Here is a 20,662-nt window from a genome sequence, read left to right as displayed (position 1 = left end):
AATAACAGGGCATCAATTTTGAGCTGTCCAAAGTGGGCTAGTCAGATCTGCAATTAGAAAGGCTCCAGGATAGTATGACAAAGCTAAGAAAGAGCTGGAGCAAAGGGAGTAGAGAGGAAGGAGCTTGAATTGTGCTTGGGGCTTAAGGGAGGTCTTTGTGAAGCTGCATAAGGAAAGCCCTCTGTCTTAGTGTGGGTTCCCCTAAGTAGACTCTGAGACAAACACAAGTAGCTTATTTGAGGGCGAACCCAAGAAGTTTGGTGAAGAAGTAGGAAAGGGAGACAGAAAAGGGAAGAAAGCCAATAAAACGTGCATTAACGAGAAGGTTACAGCTATGAGCCACTGGGGCTCCATCCTGCTGGATACCCTCTGAGGGGAGGTGTAGAATGTACTTCAGAATTGTCCCACAAGAAGATGAGGAGCTGAGGTATTTTCCACCAACTGCCAGCCCACATTGGTTGAGAATTAATTCAGGGTGCTAATTCCCTGGTACCATCAGCTTGCCTCATACATTGGCTACAAGTCCTGCAGCCAGATAAAGCCTTCAGGTCACGGATGCTGGTTTTTGAGGCATAAGTTGTCCACACTTTTCAGAAGCTGCAGGTGCCTCTGGGTTGGGCCAAAGGGATATGGGTCACGGATATCATTTGTTATCCCCTCAATAAATGTTTGAATGAATGAATAACTATGAATCAGAAGATGAAGAAGTAGACATTTCAGCTGGGTCAGGGACCTGAAGCTGAGTGTGGTGGGGCCAGGGTGGCATAGGTAGGACAGGCTGATGTAATGGAAAGCCATTTTAGGGTCAGATGAGCATAGATTCAAATATTAACTCTTATCATTTGCTGAGTGACCTTGAACATAACATTTAAGTTCAGTTTCCTCATTTGTAAAATGAGAATCACAATATCTACTTTATAAGTCTGTTGTCAGGGTTAAATAGAATAGTATCTGTAGAGTCAGGACACATGGTAGGTGTTTTATACATAGTGACCAGGATTGCAGCAAGCTGTCACAAAATGGCAGCTACAACTGTTAATTCCTGGGAGCAGAACTGACATAAGCAAATGTTTAGTCTTGGGGCTGTGTCTAGGGCACAGCGACCTGTTTAGCTTGCCTAGAGGCTGGAATATGGGTTGAGGCCTTGCAAGTCTTTAAGACTCATTTCAGATGTTACCCTCTCCTTCACTTCTCACCACTGCCTTTCATCTTTGCTCCCACCACCTACCGACTTTGCTCTTACCAAGGACACCTACCACAATTGAACCATCTGTTTACAACAGCCCTTTCTCCCCAACTTAAAAAAAAAAGTTATAAAATATTGCTACATGTAAAAGTGAATGGAAAATAAAATAATGAATTCCCAAGTACCCAGCTAAAGAAATGAATTTTTACAATACATGAAGTCTTTTTGTATCTCTCTCTTCTCCCAATCTAACTGCTCATTTTTCAGAGTTAACCCCCAGTGTGAATTTAGTAGTTAATATTCCTATATATGTTTTTATAATCTTACTGCATAAATACAGTAGTCCCCTCTTATTCACAGTTTCACTTTACATGGTTTCAGTACTTGTTGTCAGCCACGGTCTGAAAATATTAAATGGAAAATTCCAAAAATAAACAATTTATAAGTTTTAAATTGCATGCTGTTCTGAGTGTGGTGAAATCTAGCAGTGTTCAGCTCCATCCCGTCCCGCCCAGGACGCGAATCATCCCCTTGTCCAGTGCATATGCTACCCGCCAGTTAGTAGCCGTCTTTGTTATCAGATCAACTCTCCCGGTATTGCAGTGCTTGTGTTCAAGTCACCCTGATTTTACTTAATGGCCCCAAAGTGCAAGAGTAGTGATGCTGGCAATTCGGATATGCCAAAGAGAAGCCATAAAGTGTTTCCTTTAAGTGAAAAAGTGAATGTTCTCAACTTAATAAGGAAAGAAAAATGTCATATGCTGAGGTTTCTAAGCTCTACAGTAAGAATGAATCTTCTATCTATGAAATTGTGAAGAAGGAAAAAGAAATTGGTGCTAGTTATGCTGTTGCACCTCAGACTGTAAATGCGTCTCATTGTGTAGGCATTTCATATTCTCACATCATCAAGAAGAAGAAAGGTGAATACAGTACAATAAGATATTTTGAGAAAGAGAAACTATTCATATAACTTTTATTACAGTATATTCTTATAATTGTTTTATTTCATTATTAGTTATTGTTGTTAATCTCTTTGCCTAATTTATACATTAAACTTTATCAAAGGTATGTACTGTGTTTCCCTGAAAATAAGACCTAGCCGGACAATCAGCTCTAATGCGTCTTTTGGAGCAAAAATTAATATAAGACCCGGTCTTATTTTACTATAATACAAGACTGGGTATAATATAATATAATATAAGACCGCATCTTATATTAATTTTTGCTTCAAAAGACGCATTAGAGCTGATTGTCCAGCTAGGTCTTATTTTCGGGGAAACACGGTAGGTATAGGAAAAACATAGTACATATATAGGGTTCAGTACTATCCATGGTTTCAGGCATTCAGTGGGGGTCTTGGACTGTATCTCCCATGGATAAGGAGGGACTACTGTATACCAAAATAATATATAGTGTTGTTTTACATGTATTCAAACTTTATGTGAATACTACCATACTATATTTATCCTTCTGCAACTTGCTTTTTTCATTCAACATTCTAGTTTTAAGATTTATCTGTGTTGATGTACATTCCTCTAGTTTAGCCATTTTACCTGCTATGTAGCATTCCAAATGTAACCAATACTTTGGACAAACACAACATTTGGGACGTTATTTTAAAGCAGCTTTATTTTTGTTTCCCACTGATTCTTTAAATTTATTCTGCAGAGTTAGTTCTTCCCTTGCTCCTGGATAAAATCTAGGGTAGGCTCGAAACTTTCCTGATTACTCTTAGGTAGTAAAAAGTCTTCTGTTCTCTTTGGTTACAAAATACAGTCTACACAAGCATTTGAATCTGATTCTCTGTGTCTCAGGGTGCTTTTGTGTGTTCTTTAGAGACTCCCCTGCCGTAATGGAGATCCCTCACTGGCATGTATTTAATGTGGGTGTAAACATCTTTTCCAGTTGGTGTCTAATGACTCCTGCCTTCTTCAGCCTCTGGGCATTGCCATTCTTTCTCTCCTCCAAGGGGTCCATCTTGGATAGGATCTTCAGTGATCCCACAGCGATGCTCTCATGCATGTGGCTCACTTGTGCATCCTTGGCCCTGACCAACTCTGAGAGGCCCATTCTAACAAGACTTCCACCTCTCCTCTTTCTATCTCCAACTCTGTTGTCATGCAGCTGCCTGCCCATCTGTCCCCTTGTGTCTACCCCTAAAAAGAAAGAAGAGTCTGTGAGACTAATCCTTTCAGGGACTTTGCTTCACCTTTGTGCTTACACCTTATGTCTCCTTGTTTGGCCCCAAAGGATGGCTGGCTAGCCAATGATGGGTAAGATTCTTCAAGAAAGGAACAACCTAAGACAGGCACAGTCACGTGGGGACCACCAGGAGAACTCACGGGGTTGATAGAGGTGGGCACAGACCCCCACCCACCCCCATCTAAGGAGAGCTTCTGCCTATGTGTCTATATTCCTTCCCACAACCTGCTTGGGAAGTGATTCTAGATGTGATAACATCAGTTCTCCATCTCAGCAAGTTTCAGCATAAAGGTTTTGTCCCCTGGGGAGGTACAAACAACAATTACTAATACATCATGGGACTTTTGGCAGGCAAGGGTGATTGGTTTGAACCAATTTTCTGGTATGGTTTATGAGACTCACAGACCGTAGAAAAAACAATGCTACTTCCATGTATGTGCATCAATAAAAGCCACAAAGTGGCCGGATTTGGGGCTCTCAGTCCTTTGAGGCTGTGAGACTTTTGGCCCCTGTTTCAAAACTTTCTTGATTTCTGTTTCTTTCTTAACCCTTCACTGCCCCTTTTTGTTCTCTCGCTGCCCGTGTTGCGCTGGACGTGACATAACTCCTAATCCTTTAGTTACCTTCAGTGTGGTATGAAGTAAAGAATTGCACCCCGGTTTTCAAAAATCTCATTTGCAAGTCCTGTATAGTGATTTTTAAGAAATTTTTTAAATTGGGGAATATTGGGAACAGTGTGTTTTTCCAGGACCCATTAGCTCCAAGTCAAGTCATTGTCCTTCAATCTAGTTGTGGAGAGCGCAGCTCAGCTCCAAGTCCAGTTTCTGTTTTCAATCTTAGTTGCAAGGGGCGCAGCCCACCATCCCATGTGGGCATCCCATGTGGGAACCAGCAACTTTGTTGTTAAGCGCTCGTGCTCAAACCAACTGAGCCATCTGGCCGCCCTTTATGGTGATTTTACTTCTTGCTTTGGAATGAGACTAGAGTGTAGTAGTTCAATTTTACCATCTGTCGTACATTTGATACTATAATTTATTTATCCAGTCTCTTCATGATGGACATTTAACTTGTTTCCAACTTTCTACTGTCATGAATAATGCTCTAAGGAATAGTCTTGTGTTCTTTTATTCATACCTCCTTGTATACATATACATAAATGTGCAATTTTATTTTGCATACATACATACATACATATGAGTATAATTGTTTGATCAGACAATATGTATTTCTTCATTTTTACTAGATATTGTCAAATTGCTCTTCTTAATGGTTTTGTGAGATTTTACTCTCTGCAGCAACGTATGAGAGTTCAATTTCTCCACATCTTCTCCAAGATTTGCTATTGCTAGACTTTTAGATTTTAGCTAAATTGGATGGTATATTAACATAATTTCACTGTTGTTTTAATTTGCATTTTAATTTTCAGATTTATTAATCTTTTATTTTGTGATTAGACCTTTTTCTTTTTTAAGTCTTGTTGAAGAACTCCTACACTATCCTGAGGTCAAAAATATTCTCCCATATTATCTTCCAAAAGATTTATGTACTTTTTGCATATCAAGTCTTTGATCCACCTGGGGTTGGTTTTTATGAATGGTGTGAGATAGGGATCTGTTTTTCCCCCCATATGGATAACTAATTGGCCCCAAATTATATTTTGAGTGATTTATCATTTCCCCAACTGATTTGTAAGGCTATCTTGCTATATAACAAGTTTCCATTTAAATGTAGGTCTGCTTCTGGGCTTTTTATTCTATTTCCTTGTAGACATTTAAGTCCTTATCATACTAGACTTCTTAGCACTGGATCCTGCTGACCCTCTCCTAAACATTATACTGTTCCCTACTAGATTGTGAGATCCCAAGGGTAGAAACCATATATGATTCATCTTTGTACCTACCCTCTCCCCCAGCATAGTGCTTGTCAGTCAGACTGAAGTTGCTGAGAAAATGTTGGTGACCAAACCGTATTTTGGTTTTGCTCCCATGACACTTAAAGCAGTCATTACATTTTACAATAATTATTAGTGAAAATGTCTGGCACGCCATTGAAGAGGTAAGCTCCAGAAAGACAGTCTGAGTCTGATTCATTCTAAAGTCCCAGTGTTTGAAATACAATAGGTGCTTAATAAGTACTTGTTGGATGAATGTTCAGAGCAGAAACATTTAAAACTGAATTTCTTTTTTCATGACTCTTCTAACAAAACTGATGTTAATGGACCAAACCATTCTAATGGACCAAACCATTCTAATGGACCAAACCATTCTAATGGAAGTTGGTCCTCTGTGTTAGGAAGGTGTTACCCAATCTATTTAAGTACAGAAAAAAATACATGGCTGAAAAAGATGTAAAAATGGCTAACTAGGTAATGTGAGCGTCAGTGGATGAAAATTTGAAAACTAAATTATTTCTCATAAGTGTAACATTACAAAACAGGCATCAGTTTCCCTTAGCCAGTGACAGTAATACACATTTAGATAGTATTAATCCTGTGCCTAAAGCATTTCTGCTCAGAAAAAGTATGACAGGTTACTGAAAAGTTACAAAGTCCAGCAACTGGAATCAGGAGTCCTCCAAGAATTGGGTCTAAAGGAGACTGAGAATCAAGCACCCAGTAAAGGAGAGGTGGGACATGAATGGGAAGAGAGGAGGGTAGGGCTGATGTAAGACTAAGTAGAAGAAGGTCTGGCAATTAGGAGAGAAAGGAAGTAGTTTGACATTGTAACGTTCCTGGCAAGGGAGATGAGAACCTGGCAGGGGAAGGACAGGTGATGAATCAATTACAACAGCTTGCCTGCTGTTGTCTGGGCTTTGAAAATAAGTTGTTGAGATTTGGATTTAATAAATATTAAAATTCTAAGAACACTTAAGAACTGCCAAGGGAGGCTGTGCAGTGATCATCATATGAGTAGATTTCCAAGTCTGAACTAGACATGCATTTATTATGGATGGTTTGAGACTAATACATTCATCCTTCTACCACAGAAAACTTTAATGACCTTGTAGGCCTTCCTTCCAAATTTCTAAAAGACTGGGGTAGGTGGGAAGGGAGGTTAAAGTGCTTTCATTCTGCTGTTTCCTCACAGATTCCCTGCTATTAATTCAGATGCAATTGACGAGCATTTTCTCTAAACAAAAGAAGAGATTTAATTGTTGGTCTTTTTATGTACATTGTTGTCCAATCTTTATACACCTTTACATACAGTTATTGTCCTTCATTTACATAACTCTAAATAGATTAAAATTCCATTTAATAAGTTGATTTGGAATTTACAATAATTTGAGCAGGGGCTATTCTCCATTTCATCTTGGAGAACATATCTTTACATGCCTCAGACCACTAGACCTCTGGAAAATACATCAATGTAACAGTCTCCTTAATTTTTTTTTTCCCCTTGTTTTGCCTCCCCCCTGACCTGCTCCCCCCATCTTGCACCCCCCCCCCCCACCCCACACTCTCCAGTTCAAGCCATTGTTTCTCAGTCTAGTTGTGTAGGACACAGCTCCCTGCCCCATGCTGGTATTATGAGCCTTGCGATTCTCCCACCCCTTGCCCCAGGCAGTGGGCTGCCAGTCATCAGTCGGCTGCTCATAGCAGCTCACGGAAGCTCCCGCTGGCTGCCGGCTGCTCATGATGACTACTGGCCACTCAGGGTGGCTGCCAGCCACTCACGTTGGCCACTGGTCACTCATGAAAGCACACAGTAGCCCATGGCAGCGCACGGCAGCGCACGGCAGCCCACGGCAGCTCACGCCAACCCCCAGCTGCTCAGGGCAGCCCAGCTCCAGGGAGAGCTGTTGTTCACAATCTTAGCTGTAGAGGGCGCAGCTCACTGGCCCGGAATCGCATCGGGAACCAGCCACCTCGACATGAGGAGCACCGGGCTCCAACCACCTGAGCCACCGGGCCAGCCACTCCTTAATTTTTATGATGTATATTTTCCACCCTCTGGCATGTATCTTATGAAGGCATCTAGTGTATTTGCTAAGCAATTTCTTGTTCATAACTTCTTCCTAGGTACATTCAGCAAGATGTCATCAACAGTGAATCAACTATTTATGGAAACTGGTTAGGTGGTATAGAAAGGTGATGTGATCAAAGTCTCTACAGTCTAGATTATGACAGAGAGTTAGGGAATTGACACAGACTTGAGGCAAGATGTGAAGGTGTCTGCCAATAAAAGTGTACTGCTCTGGTAGTCTTTGCACATGCACACACGTACATACATGTACCCCTACACACATGCACAGCAGAGGCAGAGATAGATAGATAGATAGATAGATAGATAGATAGATAGATAGATAGATACCTACCTTATCTCTGACAGTTAAGTGCTCTACTTGGCATCTGCCACTCTTATCACACGTTGAATTCAGGTAGCCCATTTCAATGGCAGCATCACCTACTGTCATTTCTGATTTGCAAAGAATGGTCAATACAGAGCCTTTCAAGCCTGCTAGTGCTCCCTCACCAATGCATCTTTCAAAGTCTGGGTGAAAGGAATGTCCTATATTTTTAGGAGACTGCTGTAAGTGATCATTCTGTCATCTTCAAACCAGAAGCCCTATCCCTTGCCCTTTCAAACCACTTAATCTGGCTTTCATTCCTATCATTCCAATGCTCTTATTAAGATTACCAATAACCTCAGGTTGCTAAATCCAAGGAACACTTCAACCTTTGGCAACATTTCACAATTTCTGTTCTTGGCTTCCATGTTGCCATTCTCTTTTGTAGTTCCTTGTGCACGTCTGACTGCTTCGTCTCTGTCTCAAGGCTGGCTCTTCCTCCACTATTCATCCTCTCATGTTAGGGTACCTTAGGACTATTTCCTCAGCTCTTGTCTTTTCTTGCCACACTAACTTTCTTCTTAGGTCATCTCATACATCTCAGGTCTTTACTTGGGTCATTCTCTTTTCCTAGAATACTCTTCATCTCCTGGTTACCTGGCTAATATTTTCTATTGGTCTTCAAATGTCAGTCTAAATGTCACTTCCTTAGAGAAGACTTCCTTCATGCCTTAGGCTAGGTTAGGAGCCCTTTCAAGCACTCAGTATTTTCCCTTTACAATAATCACATCTCTAATTACCTATTCCATGTTCTCATTTTCCACTAAATGTAAGTACCTTGAAAGCAGGGGCAGTGTTAATGCCTAACATAATGCCTGGCATACAGGTGGTGCTCAGTAAACATTTATAGATTAATTATAGGTGAATAAATGGATGTAAATAAATGAAACACAAATTATATTTCATTTTGGGCCGGCCCGGTGGCTCAGGCGGTTAGAGCTCCGTGCTCCTAACTCTGAAGGCTGACGGTTCGATTCCCACATGGGCCAGTGGGCTCTCAACCACAAGGTTGCCAGTTCAATTCCTCGAGTCCCGCAAGGGATGGTGGGCTCTGCCCCCTGCAACTAAGATTGAACACGGCACCTTGAGCTGAGCTGCCGCTGAGCTCCCTGATGGCTCAGTTGGTTGGAGTGCATCCTCTCAACCACAAGGTTGCCGGTTCAACTCCCGCAAGGGATGGTGGGCTGTGCCCCCTGCAACTAGCAACGGTAACTGGACCTGGAGCTGAGTTGCGCCCTCCACAACTAAGACTGAAAGGACAACAACTTGACTTGGAAAAAAGGCCTGGAAGTACACACTGTTCCCCAATAAAGTCCTGTTCCCCTTCCCCAATAAAATCTTTTTAAAAAAATTATATTTCATTTCAAATTGCTGAGCAATCATCGCCTAAACTTATTTGTTGAATAATCTATACATTACCCATATTTATGACACCTTCTTTTCCTTACATTACATTCTTATATACTAAGTCTATTTCTAGGCAATATGTTCAATCATTGCTCTATCTACATGTAATTATGTCAACATCATGCTGGGCTTTTTTTAAACATTTTTTTTGCCCCCCTACTCCCCCATTTTTTCTTTAAGCTCTTGGTTTTCAACCTAGCTGTAGGGCGCAGCTCCCTGGCCCATGCTGGTGTGAGCCTTGTGCTCCACCTGGCTGAGGCAGTTGGTCTCGGTCACTGGTCACAGCAGCCACTGGCCGCTCACGGTAGTACACATCAGCACACAGCAGCCCACGGCACCTCACAGCAGTCCATGGCAGCACATAGCAGCTCACACTGACCTCTGGCTGTTCACGGCAACCCAGCTCCAGGGAGAGCCATTGTTCACAGTCTTAGCTGTAGAGGGCACAGCTCACTGGCCCATGTGGGAATCGAACCTGTGACCTTGGCTTTAGGAGCATGGCGTTCCAACCGCCTGAGCCACTGGGCCGCCCCCATTCTGTTTTTTTTTAATAAACTTTTATTTTGGAATAATTTTAGATTTATAGAAAAGTTACAGAGTACAGAGAGTTCCTGTATACCCCTCACCCAGTTTCTTCTATTGTTAACACCTTAAATTACTATGGTACATTAGTCAAGACTAAGAAGCTAACATTGGCACATTATAACTGACTAAATGCAAGGCTTTATTTGAATTTCACCAGTTTATCCATTAATGTCCTTTTTTTTGGTTCTAGGATCCAATCCAGGGCACTACATTGTATTTAGTTACTATGTCTTTTCAGTCTTTCTGGTCTGTGATAGTTTCTTGGTCTTTCCTTGTTTCCAATGACCTTGATGGTCTTGAAAAGTACTGACTAAATATTCTGTAGAATCAAACCAATCTTGGTTTGTCTGATGTTTTTCTCATGATTAGACTGGGCTTATGGGTTGTTGGAAAGCATATCAGAAGTGAAGTGCTCTTCTCATGACATCCCATCAGGGGTAAATGTGACATCACTGATGATGTTAACTTTTATCACTTGGTTGAGGTCATGTTTGCCAGATTTCTCCTCTGTAAGTTACTATTTTTCCCTTTCCCTGCTCTTTCATAGGGAGTTAATATAGTCCACCCTTAGAGGGGAGAGGCCAGGAATTAAGCTACACGTCCTAAAGGTGGGATGTGTATCTACATACGTTCTTCTGAAAGGGCAATTTACCACTATTTTAATTATAGTTTTTAACACATTTAAAGTTTCTGTGAATGGACATTTTTCACTCTTTTTTTTTATTATTATTGGGGAAGGGGAACAGGACTTTATTGGTGAACAGTGTGTACTTCCAGGCCTTTTTTCCAAGTCAAGTTGTTGTTCTTTCAGTCTTCGTTGTGGGGGGTACCGTTCAGCTTTAAGTTGTTGTCCTTTCAGTCTTAGTTGTGGAGGGAGCAGCTCAGCTCCAGGTCCAGTTGCCGTTGCTAGTTGCAGGGGGCGCAGCCCACCATCCCTTGTTGGGAGTCGAACCAGCAACCTTCTGGTTGAGAGGACACGCTCCAACGAACTGAGCTATCCGGAAGGCAGCTCAGCTCAAGGTGCTGTGTTCAATCTTAGTTGCAGGGGGCGCTGCCCACCATCCCTTGCGGGACTCGAGGGGTTGAACTGGCAACCTTGTGGTTGAGAGCCCACTGGCTCATGTGGGAATCGAACCGGCAGCCTTCGGAGTTAGGGGAACAGAGCTCCAAAGGCCTGAGCCACCGGACGGCCCCTCATTTTTTATTTTATATTCTTTCAGAAGATATTTAAATGAACTTTGTCAGTTCCTTGTACATGTTACACTTGAAAAATCATGTTACAATTAATTGGATGATAGATTAGAATTTCACTTAACTATACATTAATTGGGGAAGAACTGATATTTAGATGTATGGTGCCTGTCTCCATGTAATTAAACCTTCCTTTATATCTCTAGGAATTCTTGTGTACTGATATCTAAGGTCTGGAAACACATAAATAGATACGCAAGGATCTGTTTTGTAGTCAGACGCTGCAGTTCTGTGGCTTGACAGGCACTCTGAAAAACATTGAAATAATGTCCAGGCTGCCCCAGGAAAGAAATTTATCAGAGATAAGCTTGAGGTTGTTACTGAATTTTGCTACATCACAGTAAAATATATAGAAAACAAGATTATGAAATCCAGAATGAAGTTTTGGGAAAAGTCTGACAATAATCTTGCATTCCTTGAGGTCAGAGATGAGGTTTGATTCACCTTTGCATTCCCTGCTGGTAGCATATACTGGCACACATGAGCACTTGTTAAATGTCTGTGGAATAAACAAATAAATCAGTGAATAAATATTAATTGAAAGTCTTGTCCTTAAACTCTTGACAACACCAAAGATGTGTTTTGATCATTGTTTTAATTCACCAGCATCCATGGATGATTCATTTTACATGCTCATATTATTTGATTGACTTGTCACTAGATTTTTCATCAATCAACAGTATTTCATATTCTAGATTAAATGATGACAGAATCACTAAAAGTGACATAAATATAACAGCATTGAAAATATGCTTACTATTAGACATACAATGAAATATAATTGTATAGAATATTATGTTTAAAAAGCAGAACATAAAATAACATCCAAGCTGTGATTAAAATAACAAAACAAATCAAGTTTTCATGCAGTAACAGGCATATATTGCTTATGCTGCTTAGCATCCATTCTCTTATTTTTCTGAGAGCACATATTTTTTTTTATTATTAGTTTCAGGTGCACAAGACAAAGTAATACTTAGACATTTATCATTTATATCCCTCACACTGTGTGATCGCCCCTACCCCCATCCACTATCCCTCTGACATCGCACACAGCCATTACATTTCCACTGTCTCTATTCCTAATGCTGTACTCCGCTTCTTGTAAGTATATACATACATATATATATACGCATATATATATATATATATATATAAAATTATAGTTGGCACTCATTATTGTTCAGCTTCAGCTTCAGGTGTACAGTGCAGTGATCTGGCATCTACATCATCCCTGAGGTGGTCTCCCAAATGGGACAAGTGTCCATTGGATACCCTACAAAATCTTTATAACATTATTGATTACATTCCCCAAATTGATTTTCAAACACCGTGGCCATCTTGTGGTTACTGACTGTTTTCTAATCCCCTCATCTTCCCCCTTATCCCCAACCCCCCTCCCATCTAGCAACCCTCAGTTTTTCCTCTATGTCTCCAAAACTGTTTCTGATTAGTTCATTCACTTATTCTTTTCTTTAGATTCCACATATAAGTGAGATCATATGGTGTTTGTTTTTCTCTGTCTGACTTATTTTACTTAACATGATGTTCTCTAGGTCCATCCATGTTGTTGCAAATGGTAAGATTTCTTCTTTACGGCTGCGTAATACTCCATTGTATAAATGTACCACAGTTTCTTAATCCAGTCATCTACCGATGGGCATTTTGGTTGTTTCCATGTCTTGGCTGTTGTGTATAATGCTACAATAAACATAGGAGTGCACAAAGATTTTTGAATTAGAGTTTTGGATTTCTCCAGATAGATACCTAGGAGTGGAATTTCTGGATCATAAGGTAGTTCCATTTTCAGATTTTTGAGATACCTCCATACTGTTTTCCATAGTGGCTGCACCAATCTGCAATCCCACCAACAGTGCACAAGCGTTCCCTTTTCTCCACATCCGCGCCAGCACTTGTTGTTTGTTGATTTATTGATGACAGCCATTTTGACTGGGGTGAGGTGGTATCTCATTGTGGTTTTTATTTGCATTTCTCTGATGGTTAGTGAGGTTGAGCATTTCTTTATATGTCTGTTTGCCATCTGTATGTCCTTTTTAGAAAAATGTCTCTTCATGTCCTCTGCCCATTTTTTAATTGGGTTGTTTGTTTTTTTGGAGTTGAGTTGAGTGAGTTTTTTATAAATTTGTGATATTAACCCCTTATCAGATATATCATTGGCAAATATCTTTTCCCATTCAGTAGGATCCCTTTTTGTTTTATTGATGGTTTCCTTTGCTGTGAAAAAACTTTTTATTTTGATGTAATCCCACATGTTTATTTTTTCTCTTACTTCCCTCACGCGAGGGGATATATCAGTAAAAATCTTACTCTGGGTAATGTCTGTGAAGTTTCTTCCTATATTTTCTTCTAGGAATTTTATGGTTTCAGGTCTTACATTTAAGTCTTTAAGCCATTTTGAATTTATTTTTGTATATGGTGTAAGGAGGTGGTCCAGCTTCACTTTTTTGCATGTGTCTGTCCAGGTTTCCCAGCAACATTTATTGAATAGACTGTCTTTACCCCAGTGTACATTCTTGCTTCCATTGTCATAGATTAAATGGCCATACAGGCATGGATTTATTTCTGGACTCTCTATTCTGTTCATTTGATCTATGTGTCTATTTTTATGCCAGTACCATGCTGTTTTTATTACTGTAGACTTGTAGTATAATTTGATGTCAGGTATTGTTATACCTCCCACTTTGTTCTTATTTCTCAAGATTGCTGAGGCTATTTGGGGTCTTTTATGGTCCCATATAAATTTTAGGATTATATGTTCTATTTCTGTGAAAAACGTCGTTGGTAGTTTGATAGGAATTGCGTTGAATATGTATATTGCCTTAGGCAGTATGGACATTTTAACGATATTAATTCTTCCTATCCATGAACATAGTATGTGTTTTCATCTATTTGTATCTTCTTTCATTTCTTTCTTCAGTGTCTTATAATTTTTTGAGTACAGATCTTTTACTTCTTTGGTTAAATTTATTCCCAGGTATTTTATAGTCTTTGGAGCAATTGTAAATGGGATTGTTTTTCTAATTTCTCCTCTGCTGCTTTATTATTGGTGTATACAAATGCAACTGATTTCTGAATATTAATTTTGTATCCTACTACTTTACTAAATTCATCTATCAGCTCTAATAGTTTCTTGGTGGAGTCTTTAGGGTTCTCCATATATAGTATCATATCATCTGCATATAATGACAATTTTACTTCTTCCTTACTGATTTGCCTTACTGGATGCCTTTTATTTCTTTTTCTTGTCTGATTGCTGTGGCTAGAACTTCCAGCACTATGTTGAATAGAAGTGGAGAAAGTGGGCAACCTTGCCTTGTTCCCTGATCTTAAGGGGAATGGTTTTAGCTTTTCCCCATTGAGTATGACGTTAACTGTAGGTTTATCATATATGGCCTTCATTATGTTGAGATATGATCCCTCTATTCCCACTTTCTTAAGGGTTTTTATAATAAATGGCTGCTGGATTTTATCAAATGCTTTTTCTGCATCTATTGATATGATCTTGTCATTCTTATTTTTCATTTTGTTAATGTGGTGTATAACATTAATTGATTTGTGGATGTTGAACCACCCTTGCATACCAGGGATGAATCCCACTTGATCATGGTGTGTGATCTTTATAATGTATTGCTGAATTCTGTTCGCTAATATTTTGTTGAGAATTTGCATCTATGTTCATTAGTGATATCGGCCTGTAGTTTTCTTTTTTTGTGGTGTCTTTGTCTGATTTTGGGATCAGGGTGATAGTGGCTTCGTAAAAAGTGTTTGGGAATCTTTCCTCCTTCTGGATTTTTTGGAAGAGCTTGAGGAGAATAGGTAATAATTCTTTTTTGAACGTTTTGTAAAATTCACCTGTAAAGCCATCTGGTCCAGGGCTTTTGTTTGTTGGGAGATTGTTGATTACTGATTCAATTTCCCTGGTGGTAATCAGTCTATTCAGGTTTTCTGTTTCTTCTTGAGTTAGCCTTGGAAGATTGTACACCTCTAGAAAATTGTCCATTTCTTCCAGATTGTCAAATTTGTTGGCATATAGTTGCTCATAGTAGTTTCTTAATTTTTTTTTTGTATTTCTGCGGTGTCTGTTGTCACTTCTCCGCTTTCATTTCTGATTTTATTAATTTGGGTCCTCTCTCTTTTTTTTAATGAGTCTGGCTAAAGGTCTGTTGATTTTGCTTATCTTCTCTAAGAACCAACTCTTGGATTCATTGATCTTTTGTATTGTTTCTCTGGTTTCTATTTCATTTATTTCCGCTCTGATCTTTATTATCTCCTTCCTTTACTCCCTTTGGGCTTATTTTGCTGTTCTTTTTCCAGATCCCTTAAGTGTGAAGATAAACTGTTGATTAGTGATGTTTCTTGTTTCTTTAGGTAGGCCCACAATGCTATGAATTTCCCTCTTAGGACTGCTTTCGCAGCATCCCATAGATTTTGGGTCGTCGTGTTTTCATTTTCATTTGTCTCGAGATATCTTTTGATTTCTTCCTTGATCTCCTGGTTGATCCATTCATTATTTAGTAACATGTTATTCAGCCTCCATGAATCGGTGTGTCTTCCAGTTTTTTTCCCCGTAGTTCATTTCTAATTGCATAGCACTGTGGTCAGAGGAGACAACTGGTATGATTTCAATTTTCTTAAATTTATCAAGACTTGTTTTGTGGCCTAACATATAGTCTATCTTGGAAAATGTTCCATGTGCGCTTGAGAAGAACATGTATTCTGCAGCATTGGGGTGAAATGCTCTGAAAATATCGATTAGATCCAAGTGGTGCAATGTATCATTTAAGGCTGTTGTTTCCATATTGATTTTCTGTCTGGAAGATCTGTCCCTTGTGGTCAGAGGTGTGTTGAAGTCCCCTACTATGAAAATGTTACTGTTGATCTCTGTCTTTATGTCAGTCAGTAACTGTTTTATATATTTAGGTGGTCCTATGTTGGGTGCATAGATGTTTACTAGGGTTATGTCCTCTTGTCGGATTGATCCCTTTATTATTATATAGTGCCCATCTTTGTCTTTTAACATGTTCTTCATTTTAAAGTCTATTTTGTCAGATATAAGTATTGCAACTCCAGCTTTTTTCTCATTTCCAGTTGCATGAAATATCTTACTCCAACCCTTCACTTTCAGCCTGTGTGTCTTTTGATCTGAGGTGAATCTCTTGTATACAGCATATACAAGGGTCTTGCGTTCTTATCCACTCAGCCACCCTATGTCTCTTGATTGGAGCATTTAATCCATTTACATTTAAAGTGATTATTGATAGGTACATAGTTATTGCCATTTTTAAATTTGTAGTTAGATTGTTTTCATCTTTCTTCTATTTACAGAAGTCTTCTTAGTATTTCTTGCAATGTTGGCTTGGTGGTAATAAATTTCTTTAGCTTATTCTTTTCTGGGAAGCTCTTTATCTCTCTATCAACTTTAAATGATAGCCTTGCTGGATAACGCAATCTAGGTTGTAGGCCTTTGTTTTCCATCACTTTGAGTATCTCCTGCCACTCCCTCCTGGCCTTCAATATTTCTGTAGAAAAGTCATTTGATAGTCTTATGGGAGTTCCCTTGTATGTAACCCTCTGTCTTTCTCTTGCTGCTTTTAGGATTCTCTCTTTGTCTTTAACCTTTGCCATTTTAACTATAATGTGTCTTTGTGTGGACCTGTTTGGGTTTATCCTGGTTGGAACTCTCTGCACTTCCTGGACTTGTATGTTGTCTTCCTTCATCAGGTTAGGGAAGTTTTCAGACATTATTACTTCAAATATGTTCTCAATCCCTTGCTTCCTCTCTTCACCATCTGGTATTCCTGTGATGCTCATGTTGTTGTTATCCCATAGGTCTCTTAAACCATCTTCATTGTTTTTTATTCTTTTTTCTTTCTGTTGTTCTGTTTGGGTGATCTCTGCTAACTTGTCTTCTAAGTCGCTGATTCAATCCTCTGCTTCATCTAACCTGCTGTTAATTCCTTCAAGTGAGTTCTTTATTTCGGTAATTGTGTTCTTTAGTTCTAACTGGTTGTTCATTATGATTTCTACATCCTTCTTTATGTCTTCTCTAAGCTCCTTAAACATTCTTATCATCAGTGTTCTGAACTCTGTCTCTGATAGGTTGGTTACCTCTGCTTCATTTGGTTCCATTTCTGGAGGTTTCTTCTGTTCTTTTATTTGGGACATGTTTCTTTGTTCCCCCATTCCGGCTTACTCTCTGTGTTTGCTTCAATGTATTAGGTAGATCCCCTGGAGTTCTTAGTTCTTGCTGGGTTATCTTTTGTAGTATGTGTCCTTTATATTTGACTTGTACTACTTTGTTCTTCTCCTCTGCATGTGCTCCAAAGTTGACTCTTGTGTTGTGTATATTGTCCTGTTAAAGAAGATCTTTAATTGCTTTTTACTTGTGAGTAGATGGGATTAACTCCTAGGCTGACTAGTTGTGAGACTTGGCTCTGCCCACCGCAGGGTGTTCTGCTGCATGAGGGTTGACCACTTAAATGTGGTTTGGCCTCTATGGGCGCTTGTGCCTGTAGAGAATTCCCTCTGGGTGTGTCACTTGTAGGTCAAACCCGGTAATACTCTGGTTTGGTCTGGAGTTGGCCTCTGGGTATGTTGACTCTTGTGCCTCTTAAGCTGGGCCCTGGTAGGGCAATTTCAGAACAAAGCACAACAAGAACAACAAAGAAAAAATCAAATACATTCAGATGTAAAAACAACCAACAACCCCCACTCAACACAGGCAAAGATATCAAAGATATAAAAACAAAACAAAACAAAACAAAAAGCAGTGCCAGTCTTGGCTTAAGTCCACCAAGTAATCTCCAGGTTGTCCTCTGCTGTACCAAAGAGTCCCCTGCATATTGTGCAGGCAGAGCCGGTCACCTGGTGCCCCGAGTGACATTGGGGCTGCAGATTTAGATGTGTGGGGCTGAGGGGTCTGGATGGTAGTTTCTACAAAGTCAGTGCAGTTTCTGCCCTTGCCTGCACGTATGTGCACTGAGAGTAGCACCAGCAGCCCTGTGTCCAGTTCTCCTGAGTCTTAAGGCACTTCTTCCGCGCGCGTGTATGTGTGTGTGTGTGTGTGTGTGTGTGTATGTGTGGCGGGCGGGAGATTTCTGAGTTGCTGAAAGCCCGAAGCTGCATCTGCCACTTACTGCTGAACCCTGGGAATGCCTCTGCAGTTGTAATTGCCCTGCCTTAGGCAGGCCAGAAAGGGTGGCGGCTTGGGATGGAGGGGTCTTCTCTCTCCCAGCCCAGCTGTGTCACACTCTTCCCGCAGGCCAGAAAAGGTGGTGGCTGGGGGTGGAGGAGTCTCTTCTCTCCTAGCCCAGCCAAAATCACACTCTTCGCAGCGTCTTCCTTGGGTCAGAGCTGCATGCCAGTCTTCCCAGAGCCTGAGCACTAAGGCTCCTCTGTAATCTGACACTACTCCTCAGTTCAGGGGCCAGTTTAAGTCTCTGGAAGGGCGGGGGTAAGATTGGAAGAGGGGGGAGGGTCCCAGATATGGAGTTTGTGTCCTTTGTCCAGCCTGGGGCCCAATTGGAGGTATCAGCTGAGGTTATTGCCTCAAATGCTGGATATGCTGCCCTCTTGGTGGGAGAGATCATCTGTGAGATGCAGGGAAAGAGCCCACCTCCTGGCTTTTGTGTTCTCTGTTCCGTCCTGGGATCCCCTGCGTCTCTGCAGCTGTGGATGCCAGCCGCATTTCCACCGCCGCAGATGCAGGCGTGTTTTCACAGCCGAAGGTGCGGGCTGCGTCCCCACAACCACAGGTGCGGACCGAGTTTCCACAACGGCAGATGCGGGCCGCGTCTCCACTCCGTTCCTTTCCCTTTTCCCCTGCTCGCCCAATTTGCCCACCTTCAAGTAATCCTTGCATGAGTCACTTAGCTGTTCTGCGTGATGAGCAGAGTCCTTTGATGGGTTATAGATGTCCCGTTTGTGATAAGATCCGGAGGAGAACTCAAAAAGTGCGCCCCGCTGCTGCCATTCCTGTGACGTCCGCTCATGTTTTGTTTTGAAGGAAACCACTTATCACCAGTTCTCAGCCATGTGTGTGGGTCCTGATCATTCAGGTCAATCTGAACTTGCCATGGTGGTTGGTTCAGGAATGGGCAGGTAACCTAATCAGAGCCCATTTTGCTAGGGCTTGATAAGGTGTGAGGATGTGGAAGCTAGAGCTTCTGTAGCCGTTTTGCTACCACACTGGCAGGACCTGGAACTCCTTAAGTCACCACTTTGTGGAGCCTGAGGATAAAGCCACACGGGGGTAGGCAGAAGAGAGTAGATGAAAGAAGCTTTGTACTTACTTGGTGATGTAGTTTGAGCTGCTGAGTCAAGCCTCATCTGAAGCTAGACTTTTTAGCAGTCCCTTTATTTTAGTTATTTGCAGGTGAAATAATAGGTATACAGGAAAGGACTTGAAGGGGACAGGGGAAAATGAAAAGGGGTTTGATTTTTTACAGTGGTGAGCTTGAGAGTAATTTTTTATTTCTTTGATTTCTGCTGATGTTTATATAACTTATAACTGACAAAGGTTTCTGGATATTGAAAAATAATTTCAAAAGACTAAAGGTCTCAATAAGCACAATATTGTAAATGTTGTATATTTACAGCATAACATTCACTGTAAATATTGCGACAGTTCTCTTAATTCTCTTCTCTATTCAGCATGAACAAGTAGGGAGCTCAGTGGTAGACCACATGCTGTCAGAATGGAGGCGAGGACATTTCACAAGCTTACCAGTGGTCTAGTATAAAGCACTTTTCAAATCTTAATAGAGAAAATGAAAACTATAAGAATTAAATCTGGGTTAATTGATTTTACCTAGTGTCTTCTAGTACACTAGAAGAACAGAAGGAGACTGCACAACAAACATTTCATAAGTAACCACGCCTCTTCATTTGCCTCTCAGATCCTTACATCATTGCCACCTCCGCTGAACAGCACCCCCAGCTCTCAGGAGTCAAGGGCTGAGCCTCACTCTCTGGCATCCTCCTTTATAAAGCACGATGCAAGGTAGTCGCTTACCTCCTTCAGCAGTCAGAGAGCTGCATTTCAAAGATCCTTTTGGTTTCTGATTACTCAGGAGAAGAGGGAGAATACCAGACAGAAGAAAGACTCCAGGGACAGAAAGAGGAGTGAAAGGTGTCAAGAGCCTGTTTAAATAGAAATGCTTAAAGTGAAGGGGACTAAAAAATAACAAAAATACTTGAAGTCTTTCTTCACAAAGACTAAGGAGCTTATAAAGGCAACACAAACATCTTTGAAATGTTATTAGATTTTGTTAACACTGTCCCAAAAATATAGTATAAATAAATTCAACTAACAGAAGTAACCCTAGGAGCGAAGAAAAGACAAGACCTTGTCATTTTAATTCCTCACTTTGTATGTGGACATTAGTCGACATGCCTTTTGGGAGTGCTGACTGATATGCAGAGCCATTCTACCCCTTCTAAGGGCTATGTGTCCATCTCATTTATGGCTTTCATACTGAGCATTTTGAGGTTACATCTTTGAGTTTGGCCCCAATCGGTTTGATTGCAGCACTGAAGCCTTAATCACTTCTCAGTGAATCAGTATTTCTATTAATATTTATGTTTAAAACTCTTAAATATTTAGGCTCTGTATGAAAAACCACACAGACAAAACGGGCACTCTATTTGAACTAAAACCTGACT

Source organism: Rhinolophus ferrumequinum, chromosome 9 (assembly GCF_004115265.2).
Source record: "Rhinolophus ferrumequinum isolate MPI-CBG mRhiFer1 chromosome 9, mRhiFer1_v1.p, whole genome shotgun sequence".
NCBI lineage: Eukaryota > Metazoa > Chordata > Mammalia > Chiroptera > Rhinolophidae > Rhinolophus > Rhinolophus ferrumequinum.
This window is presented reverse-complemented; position numbering follows the sequence as displayed.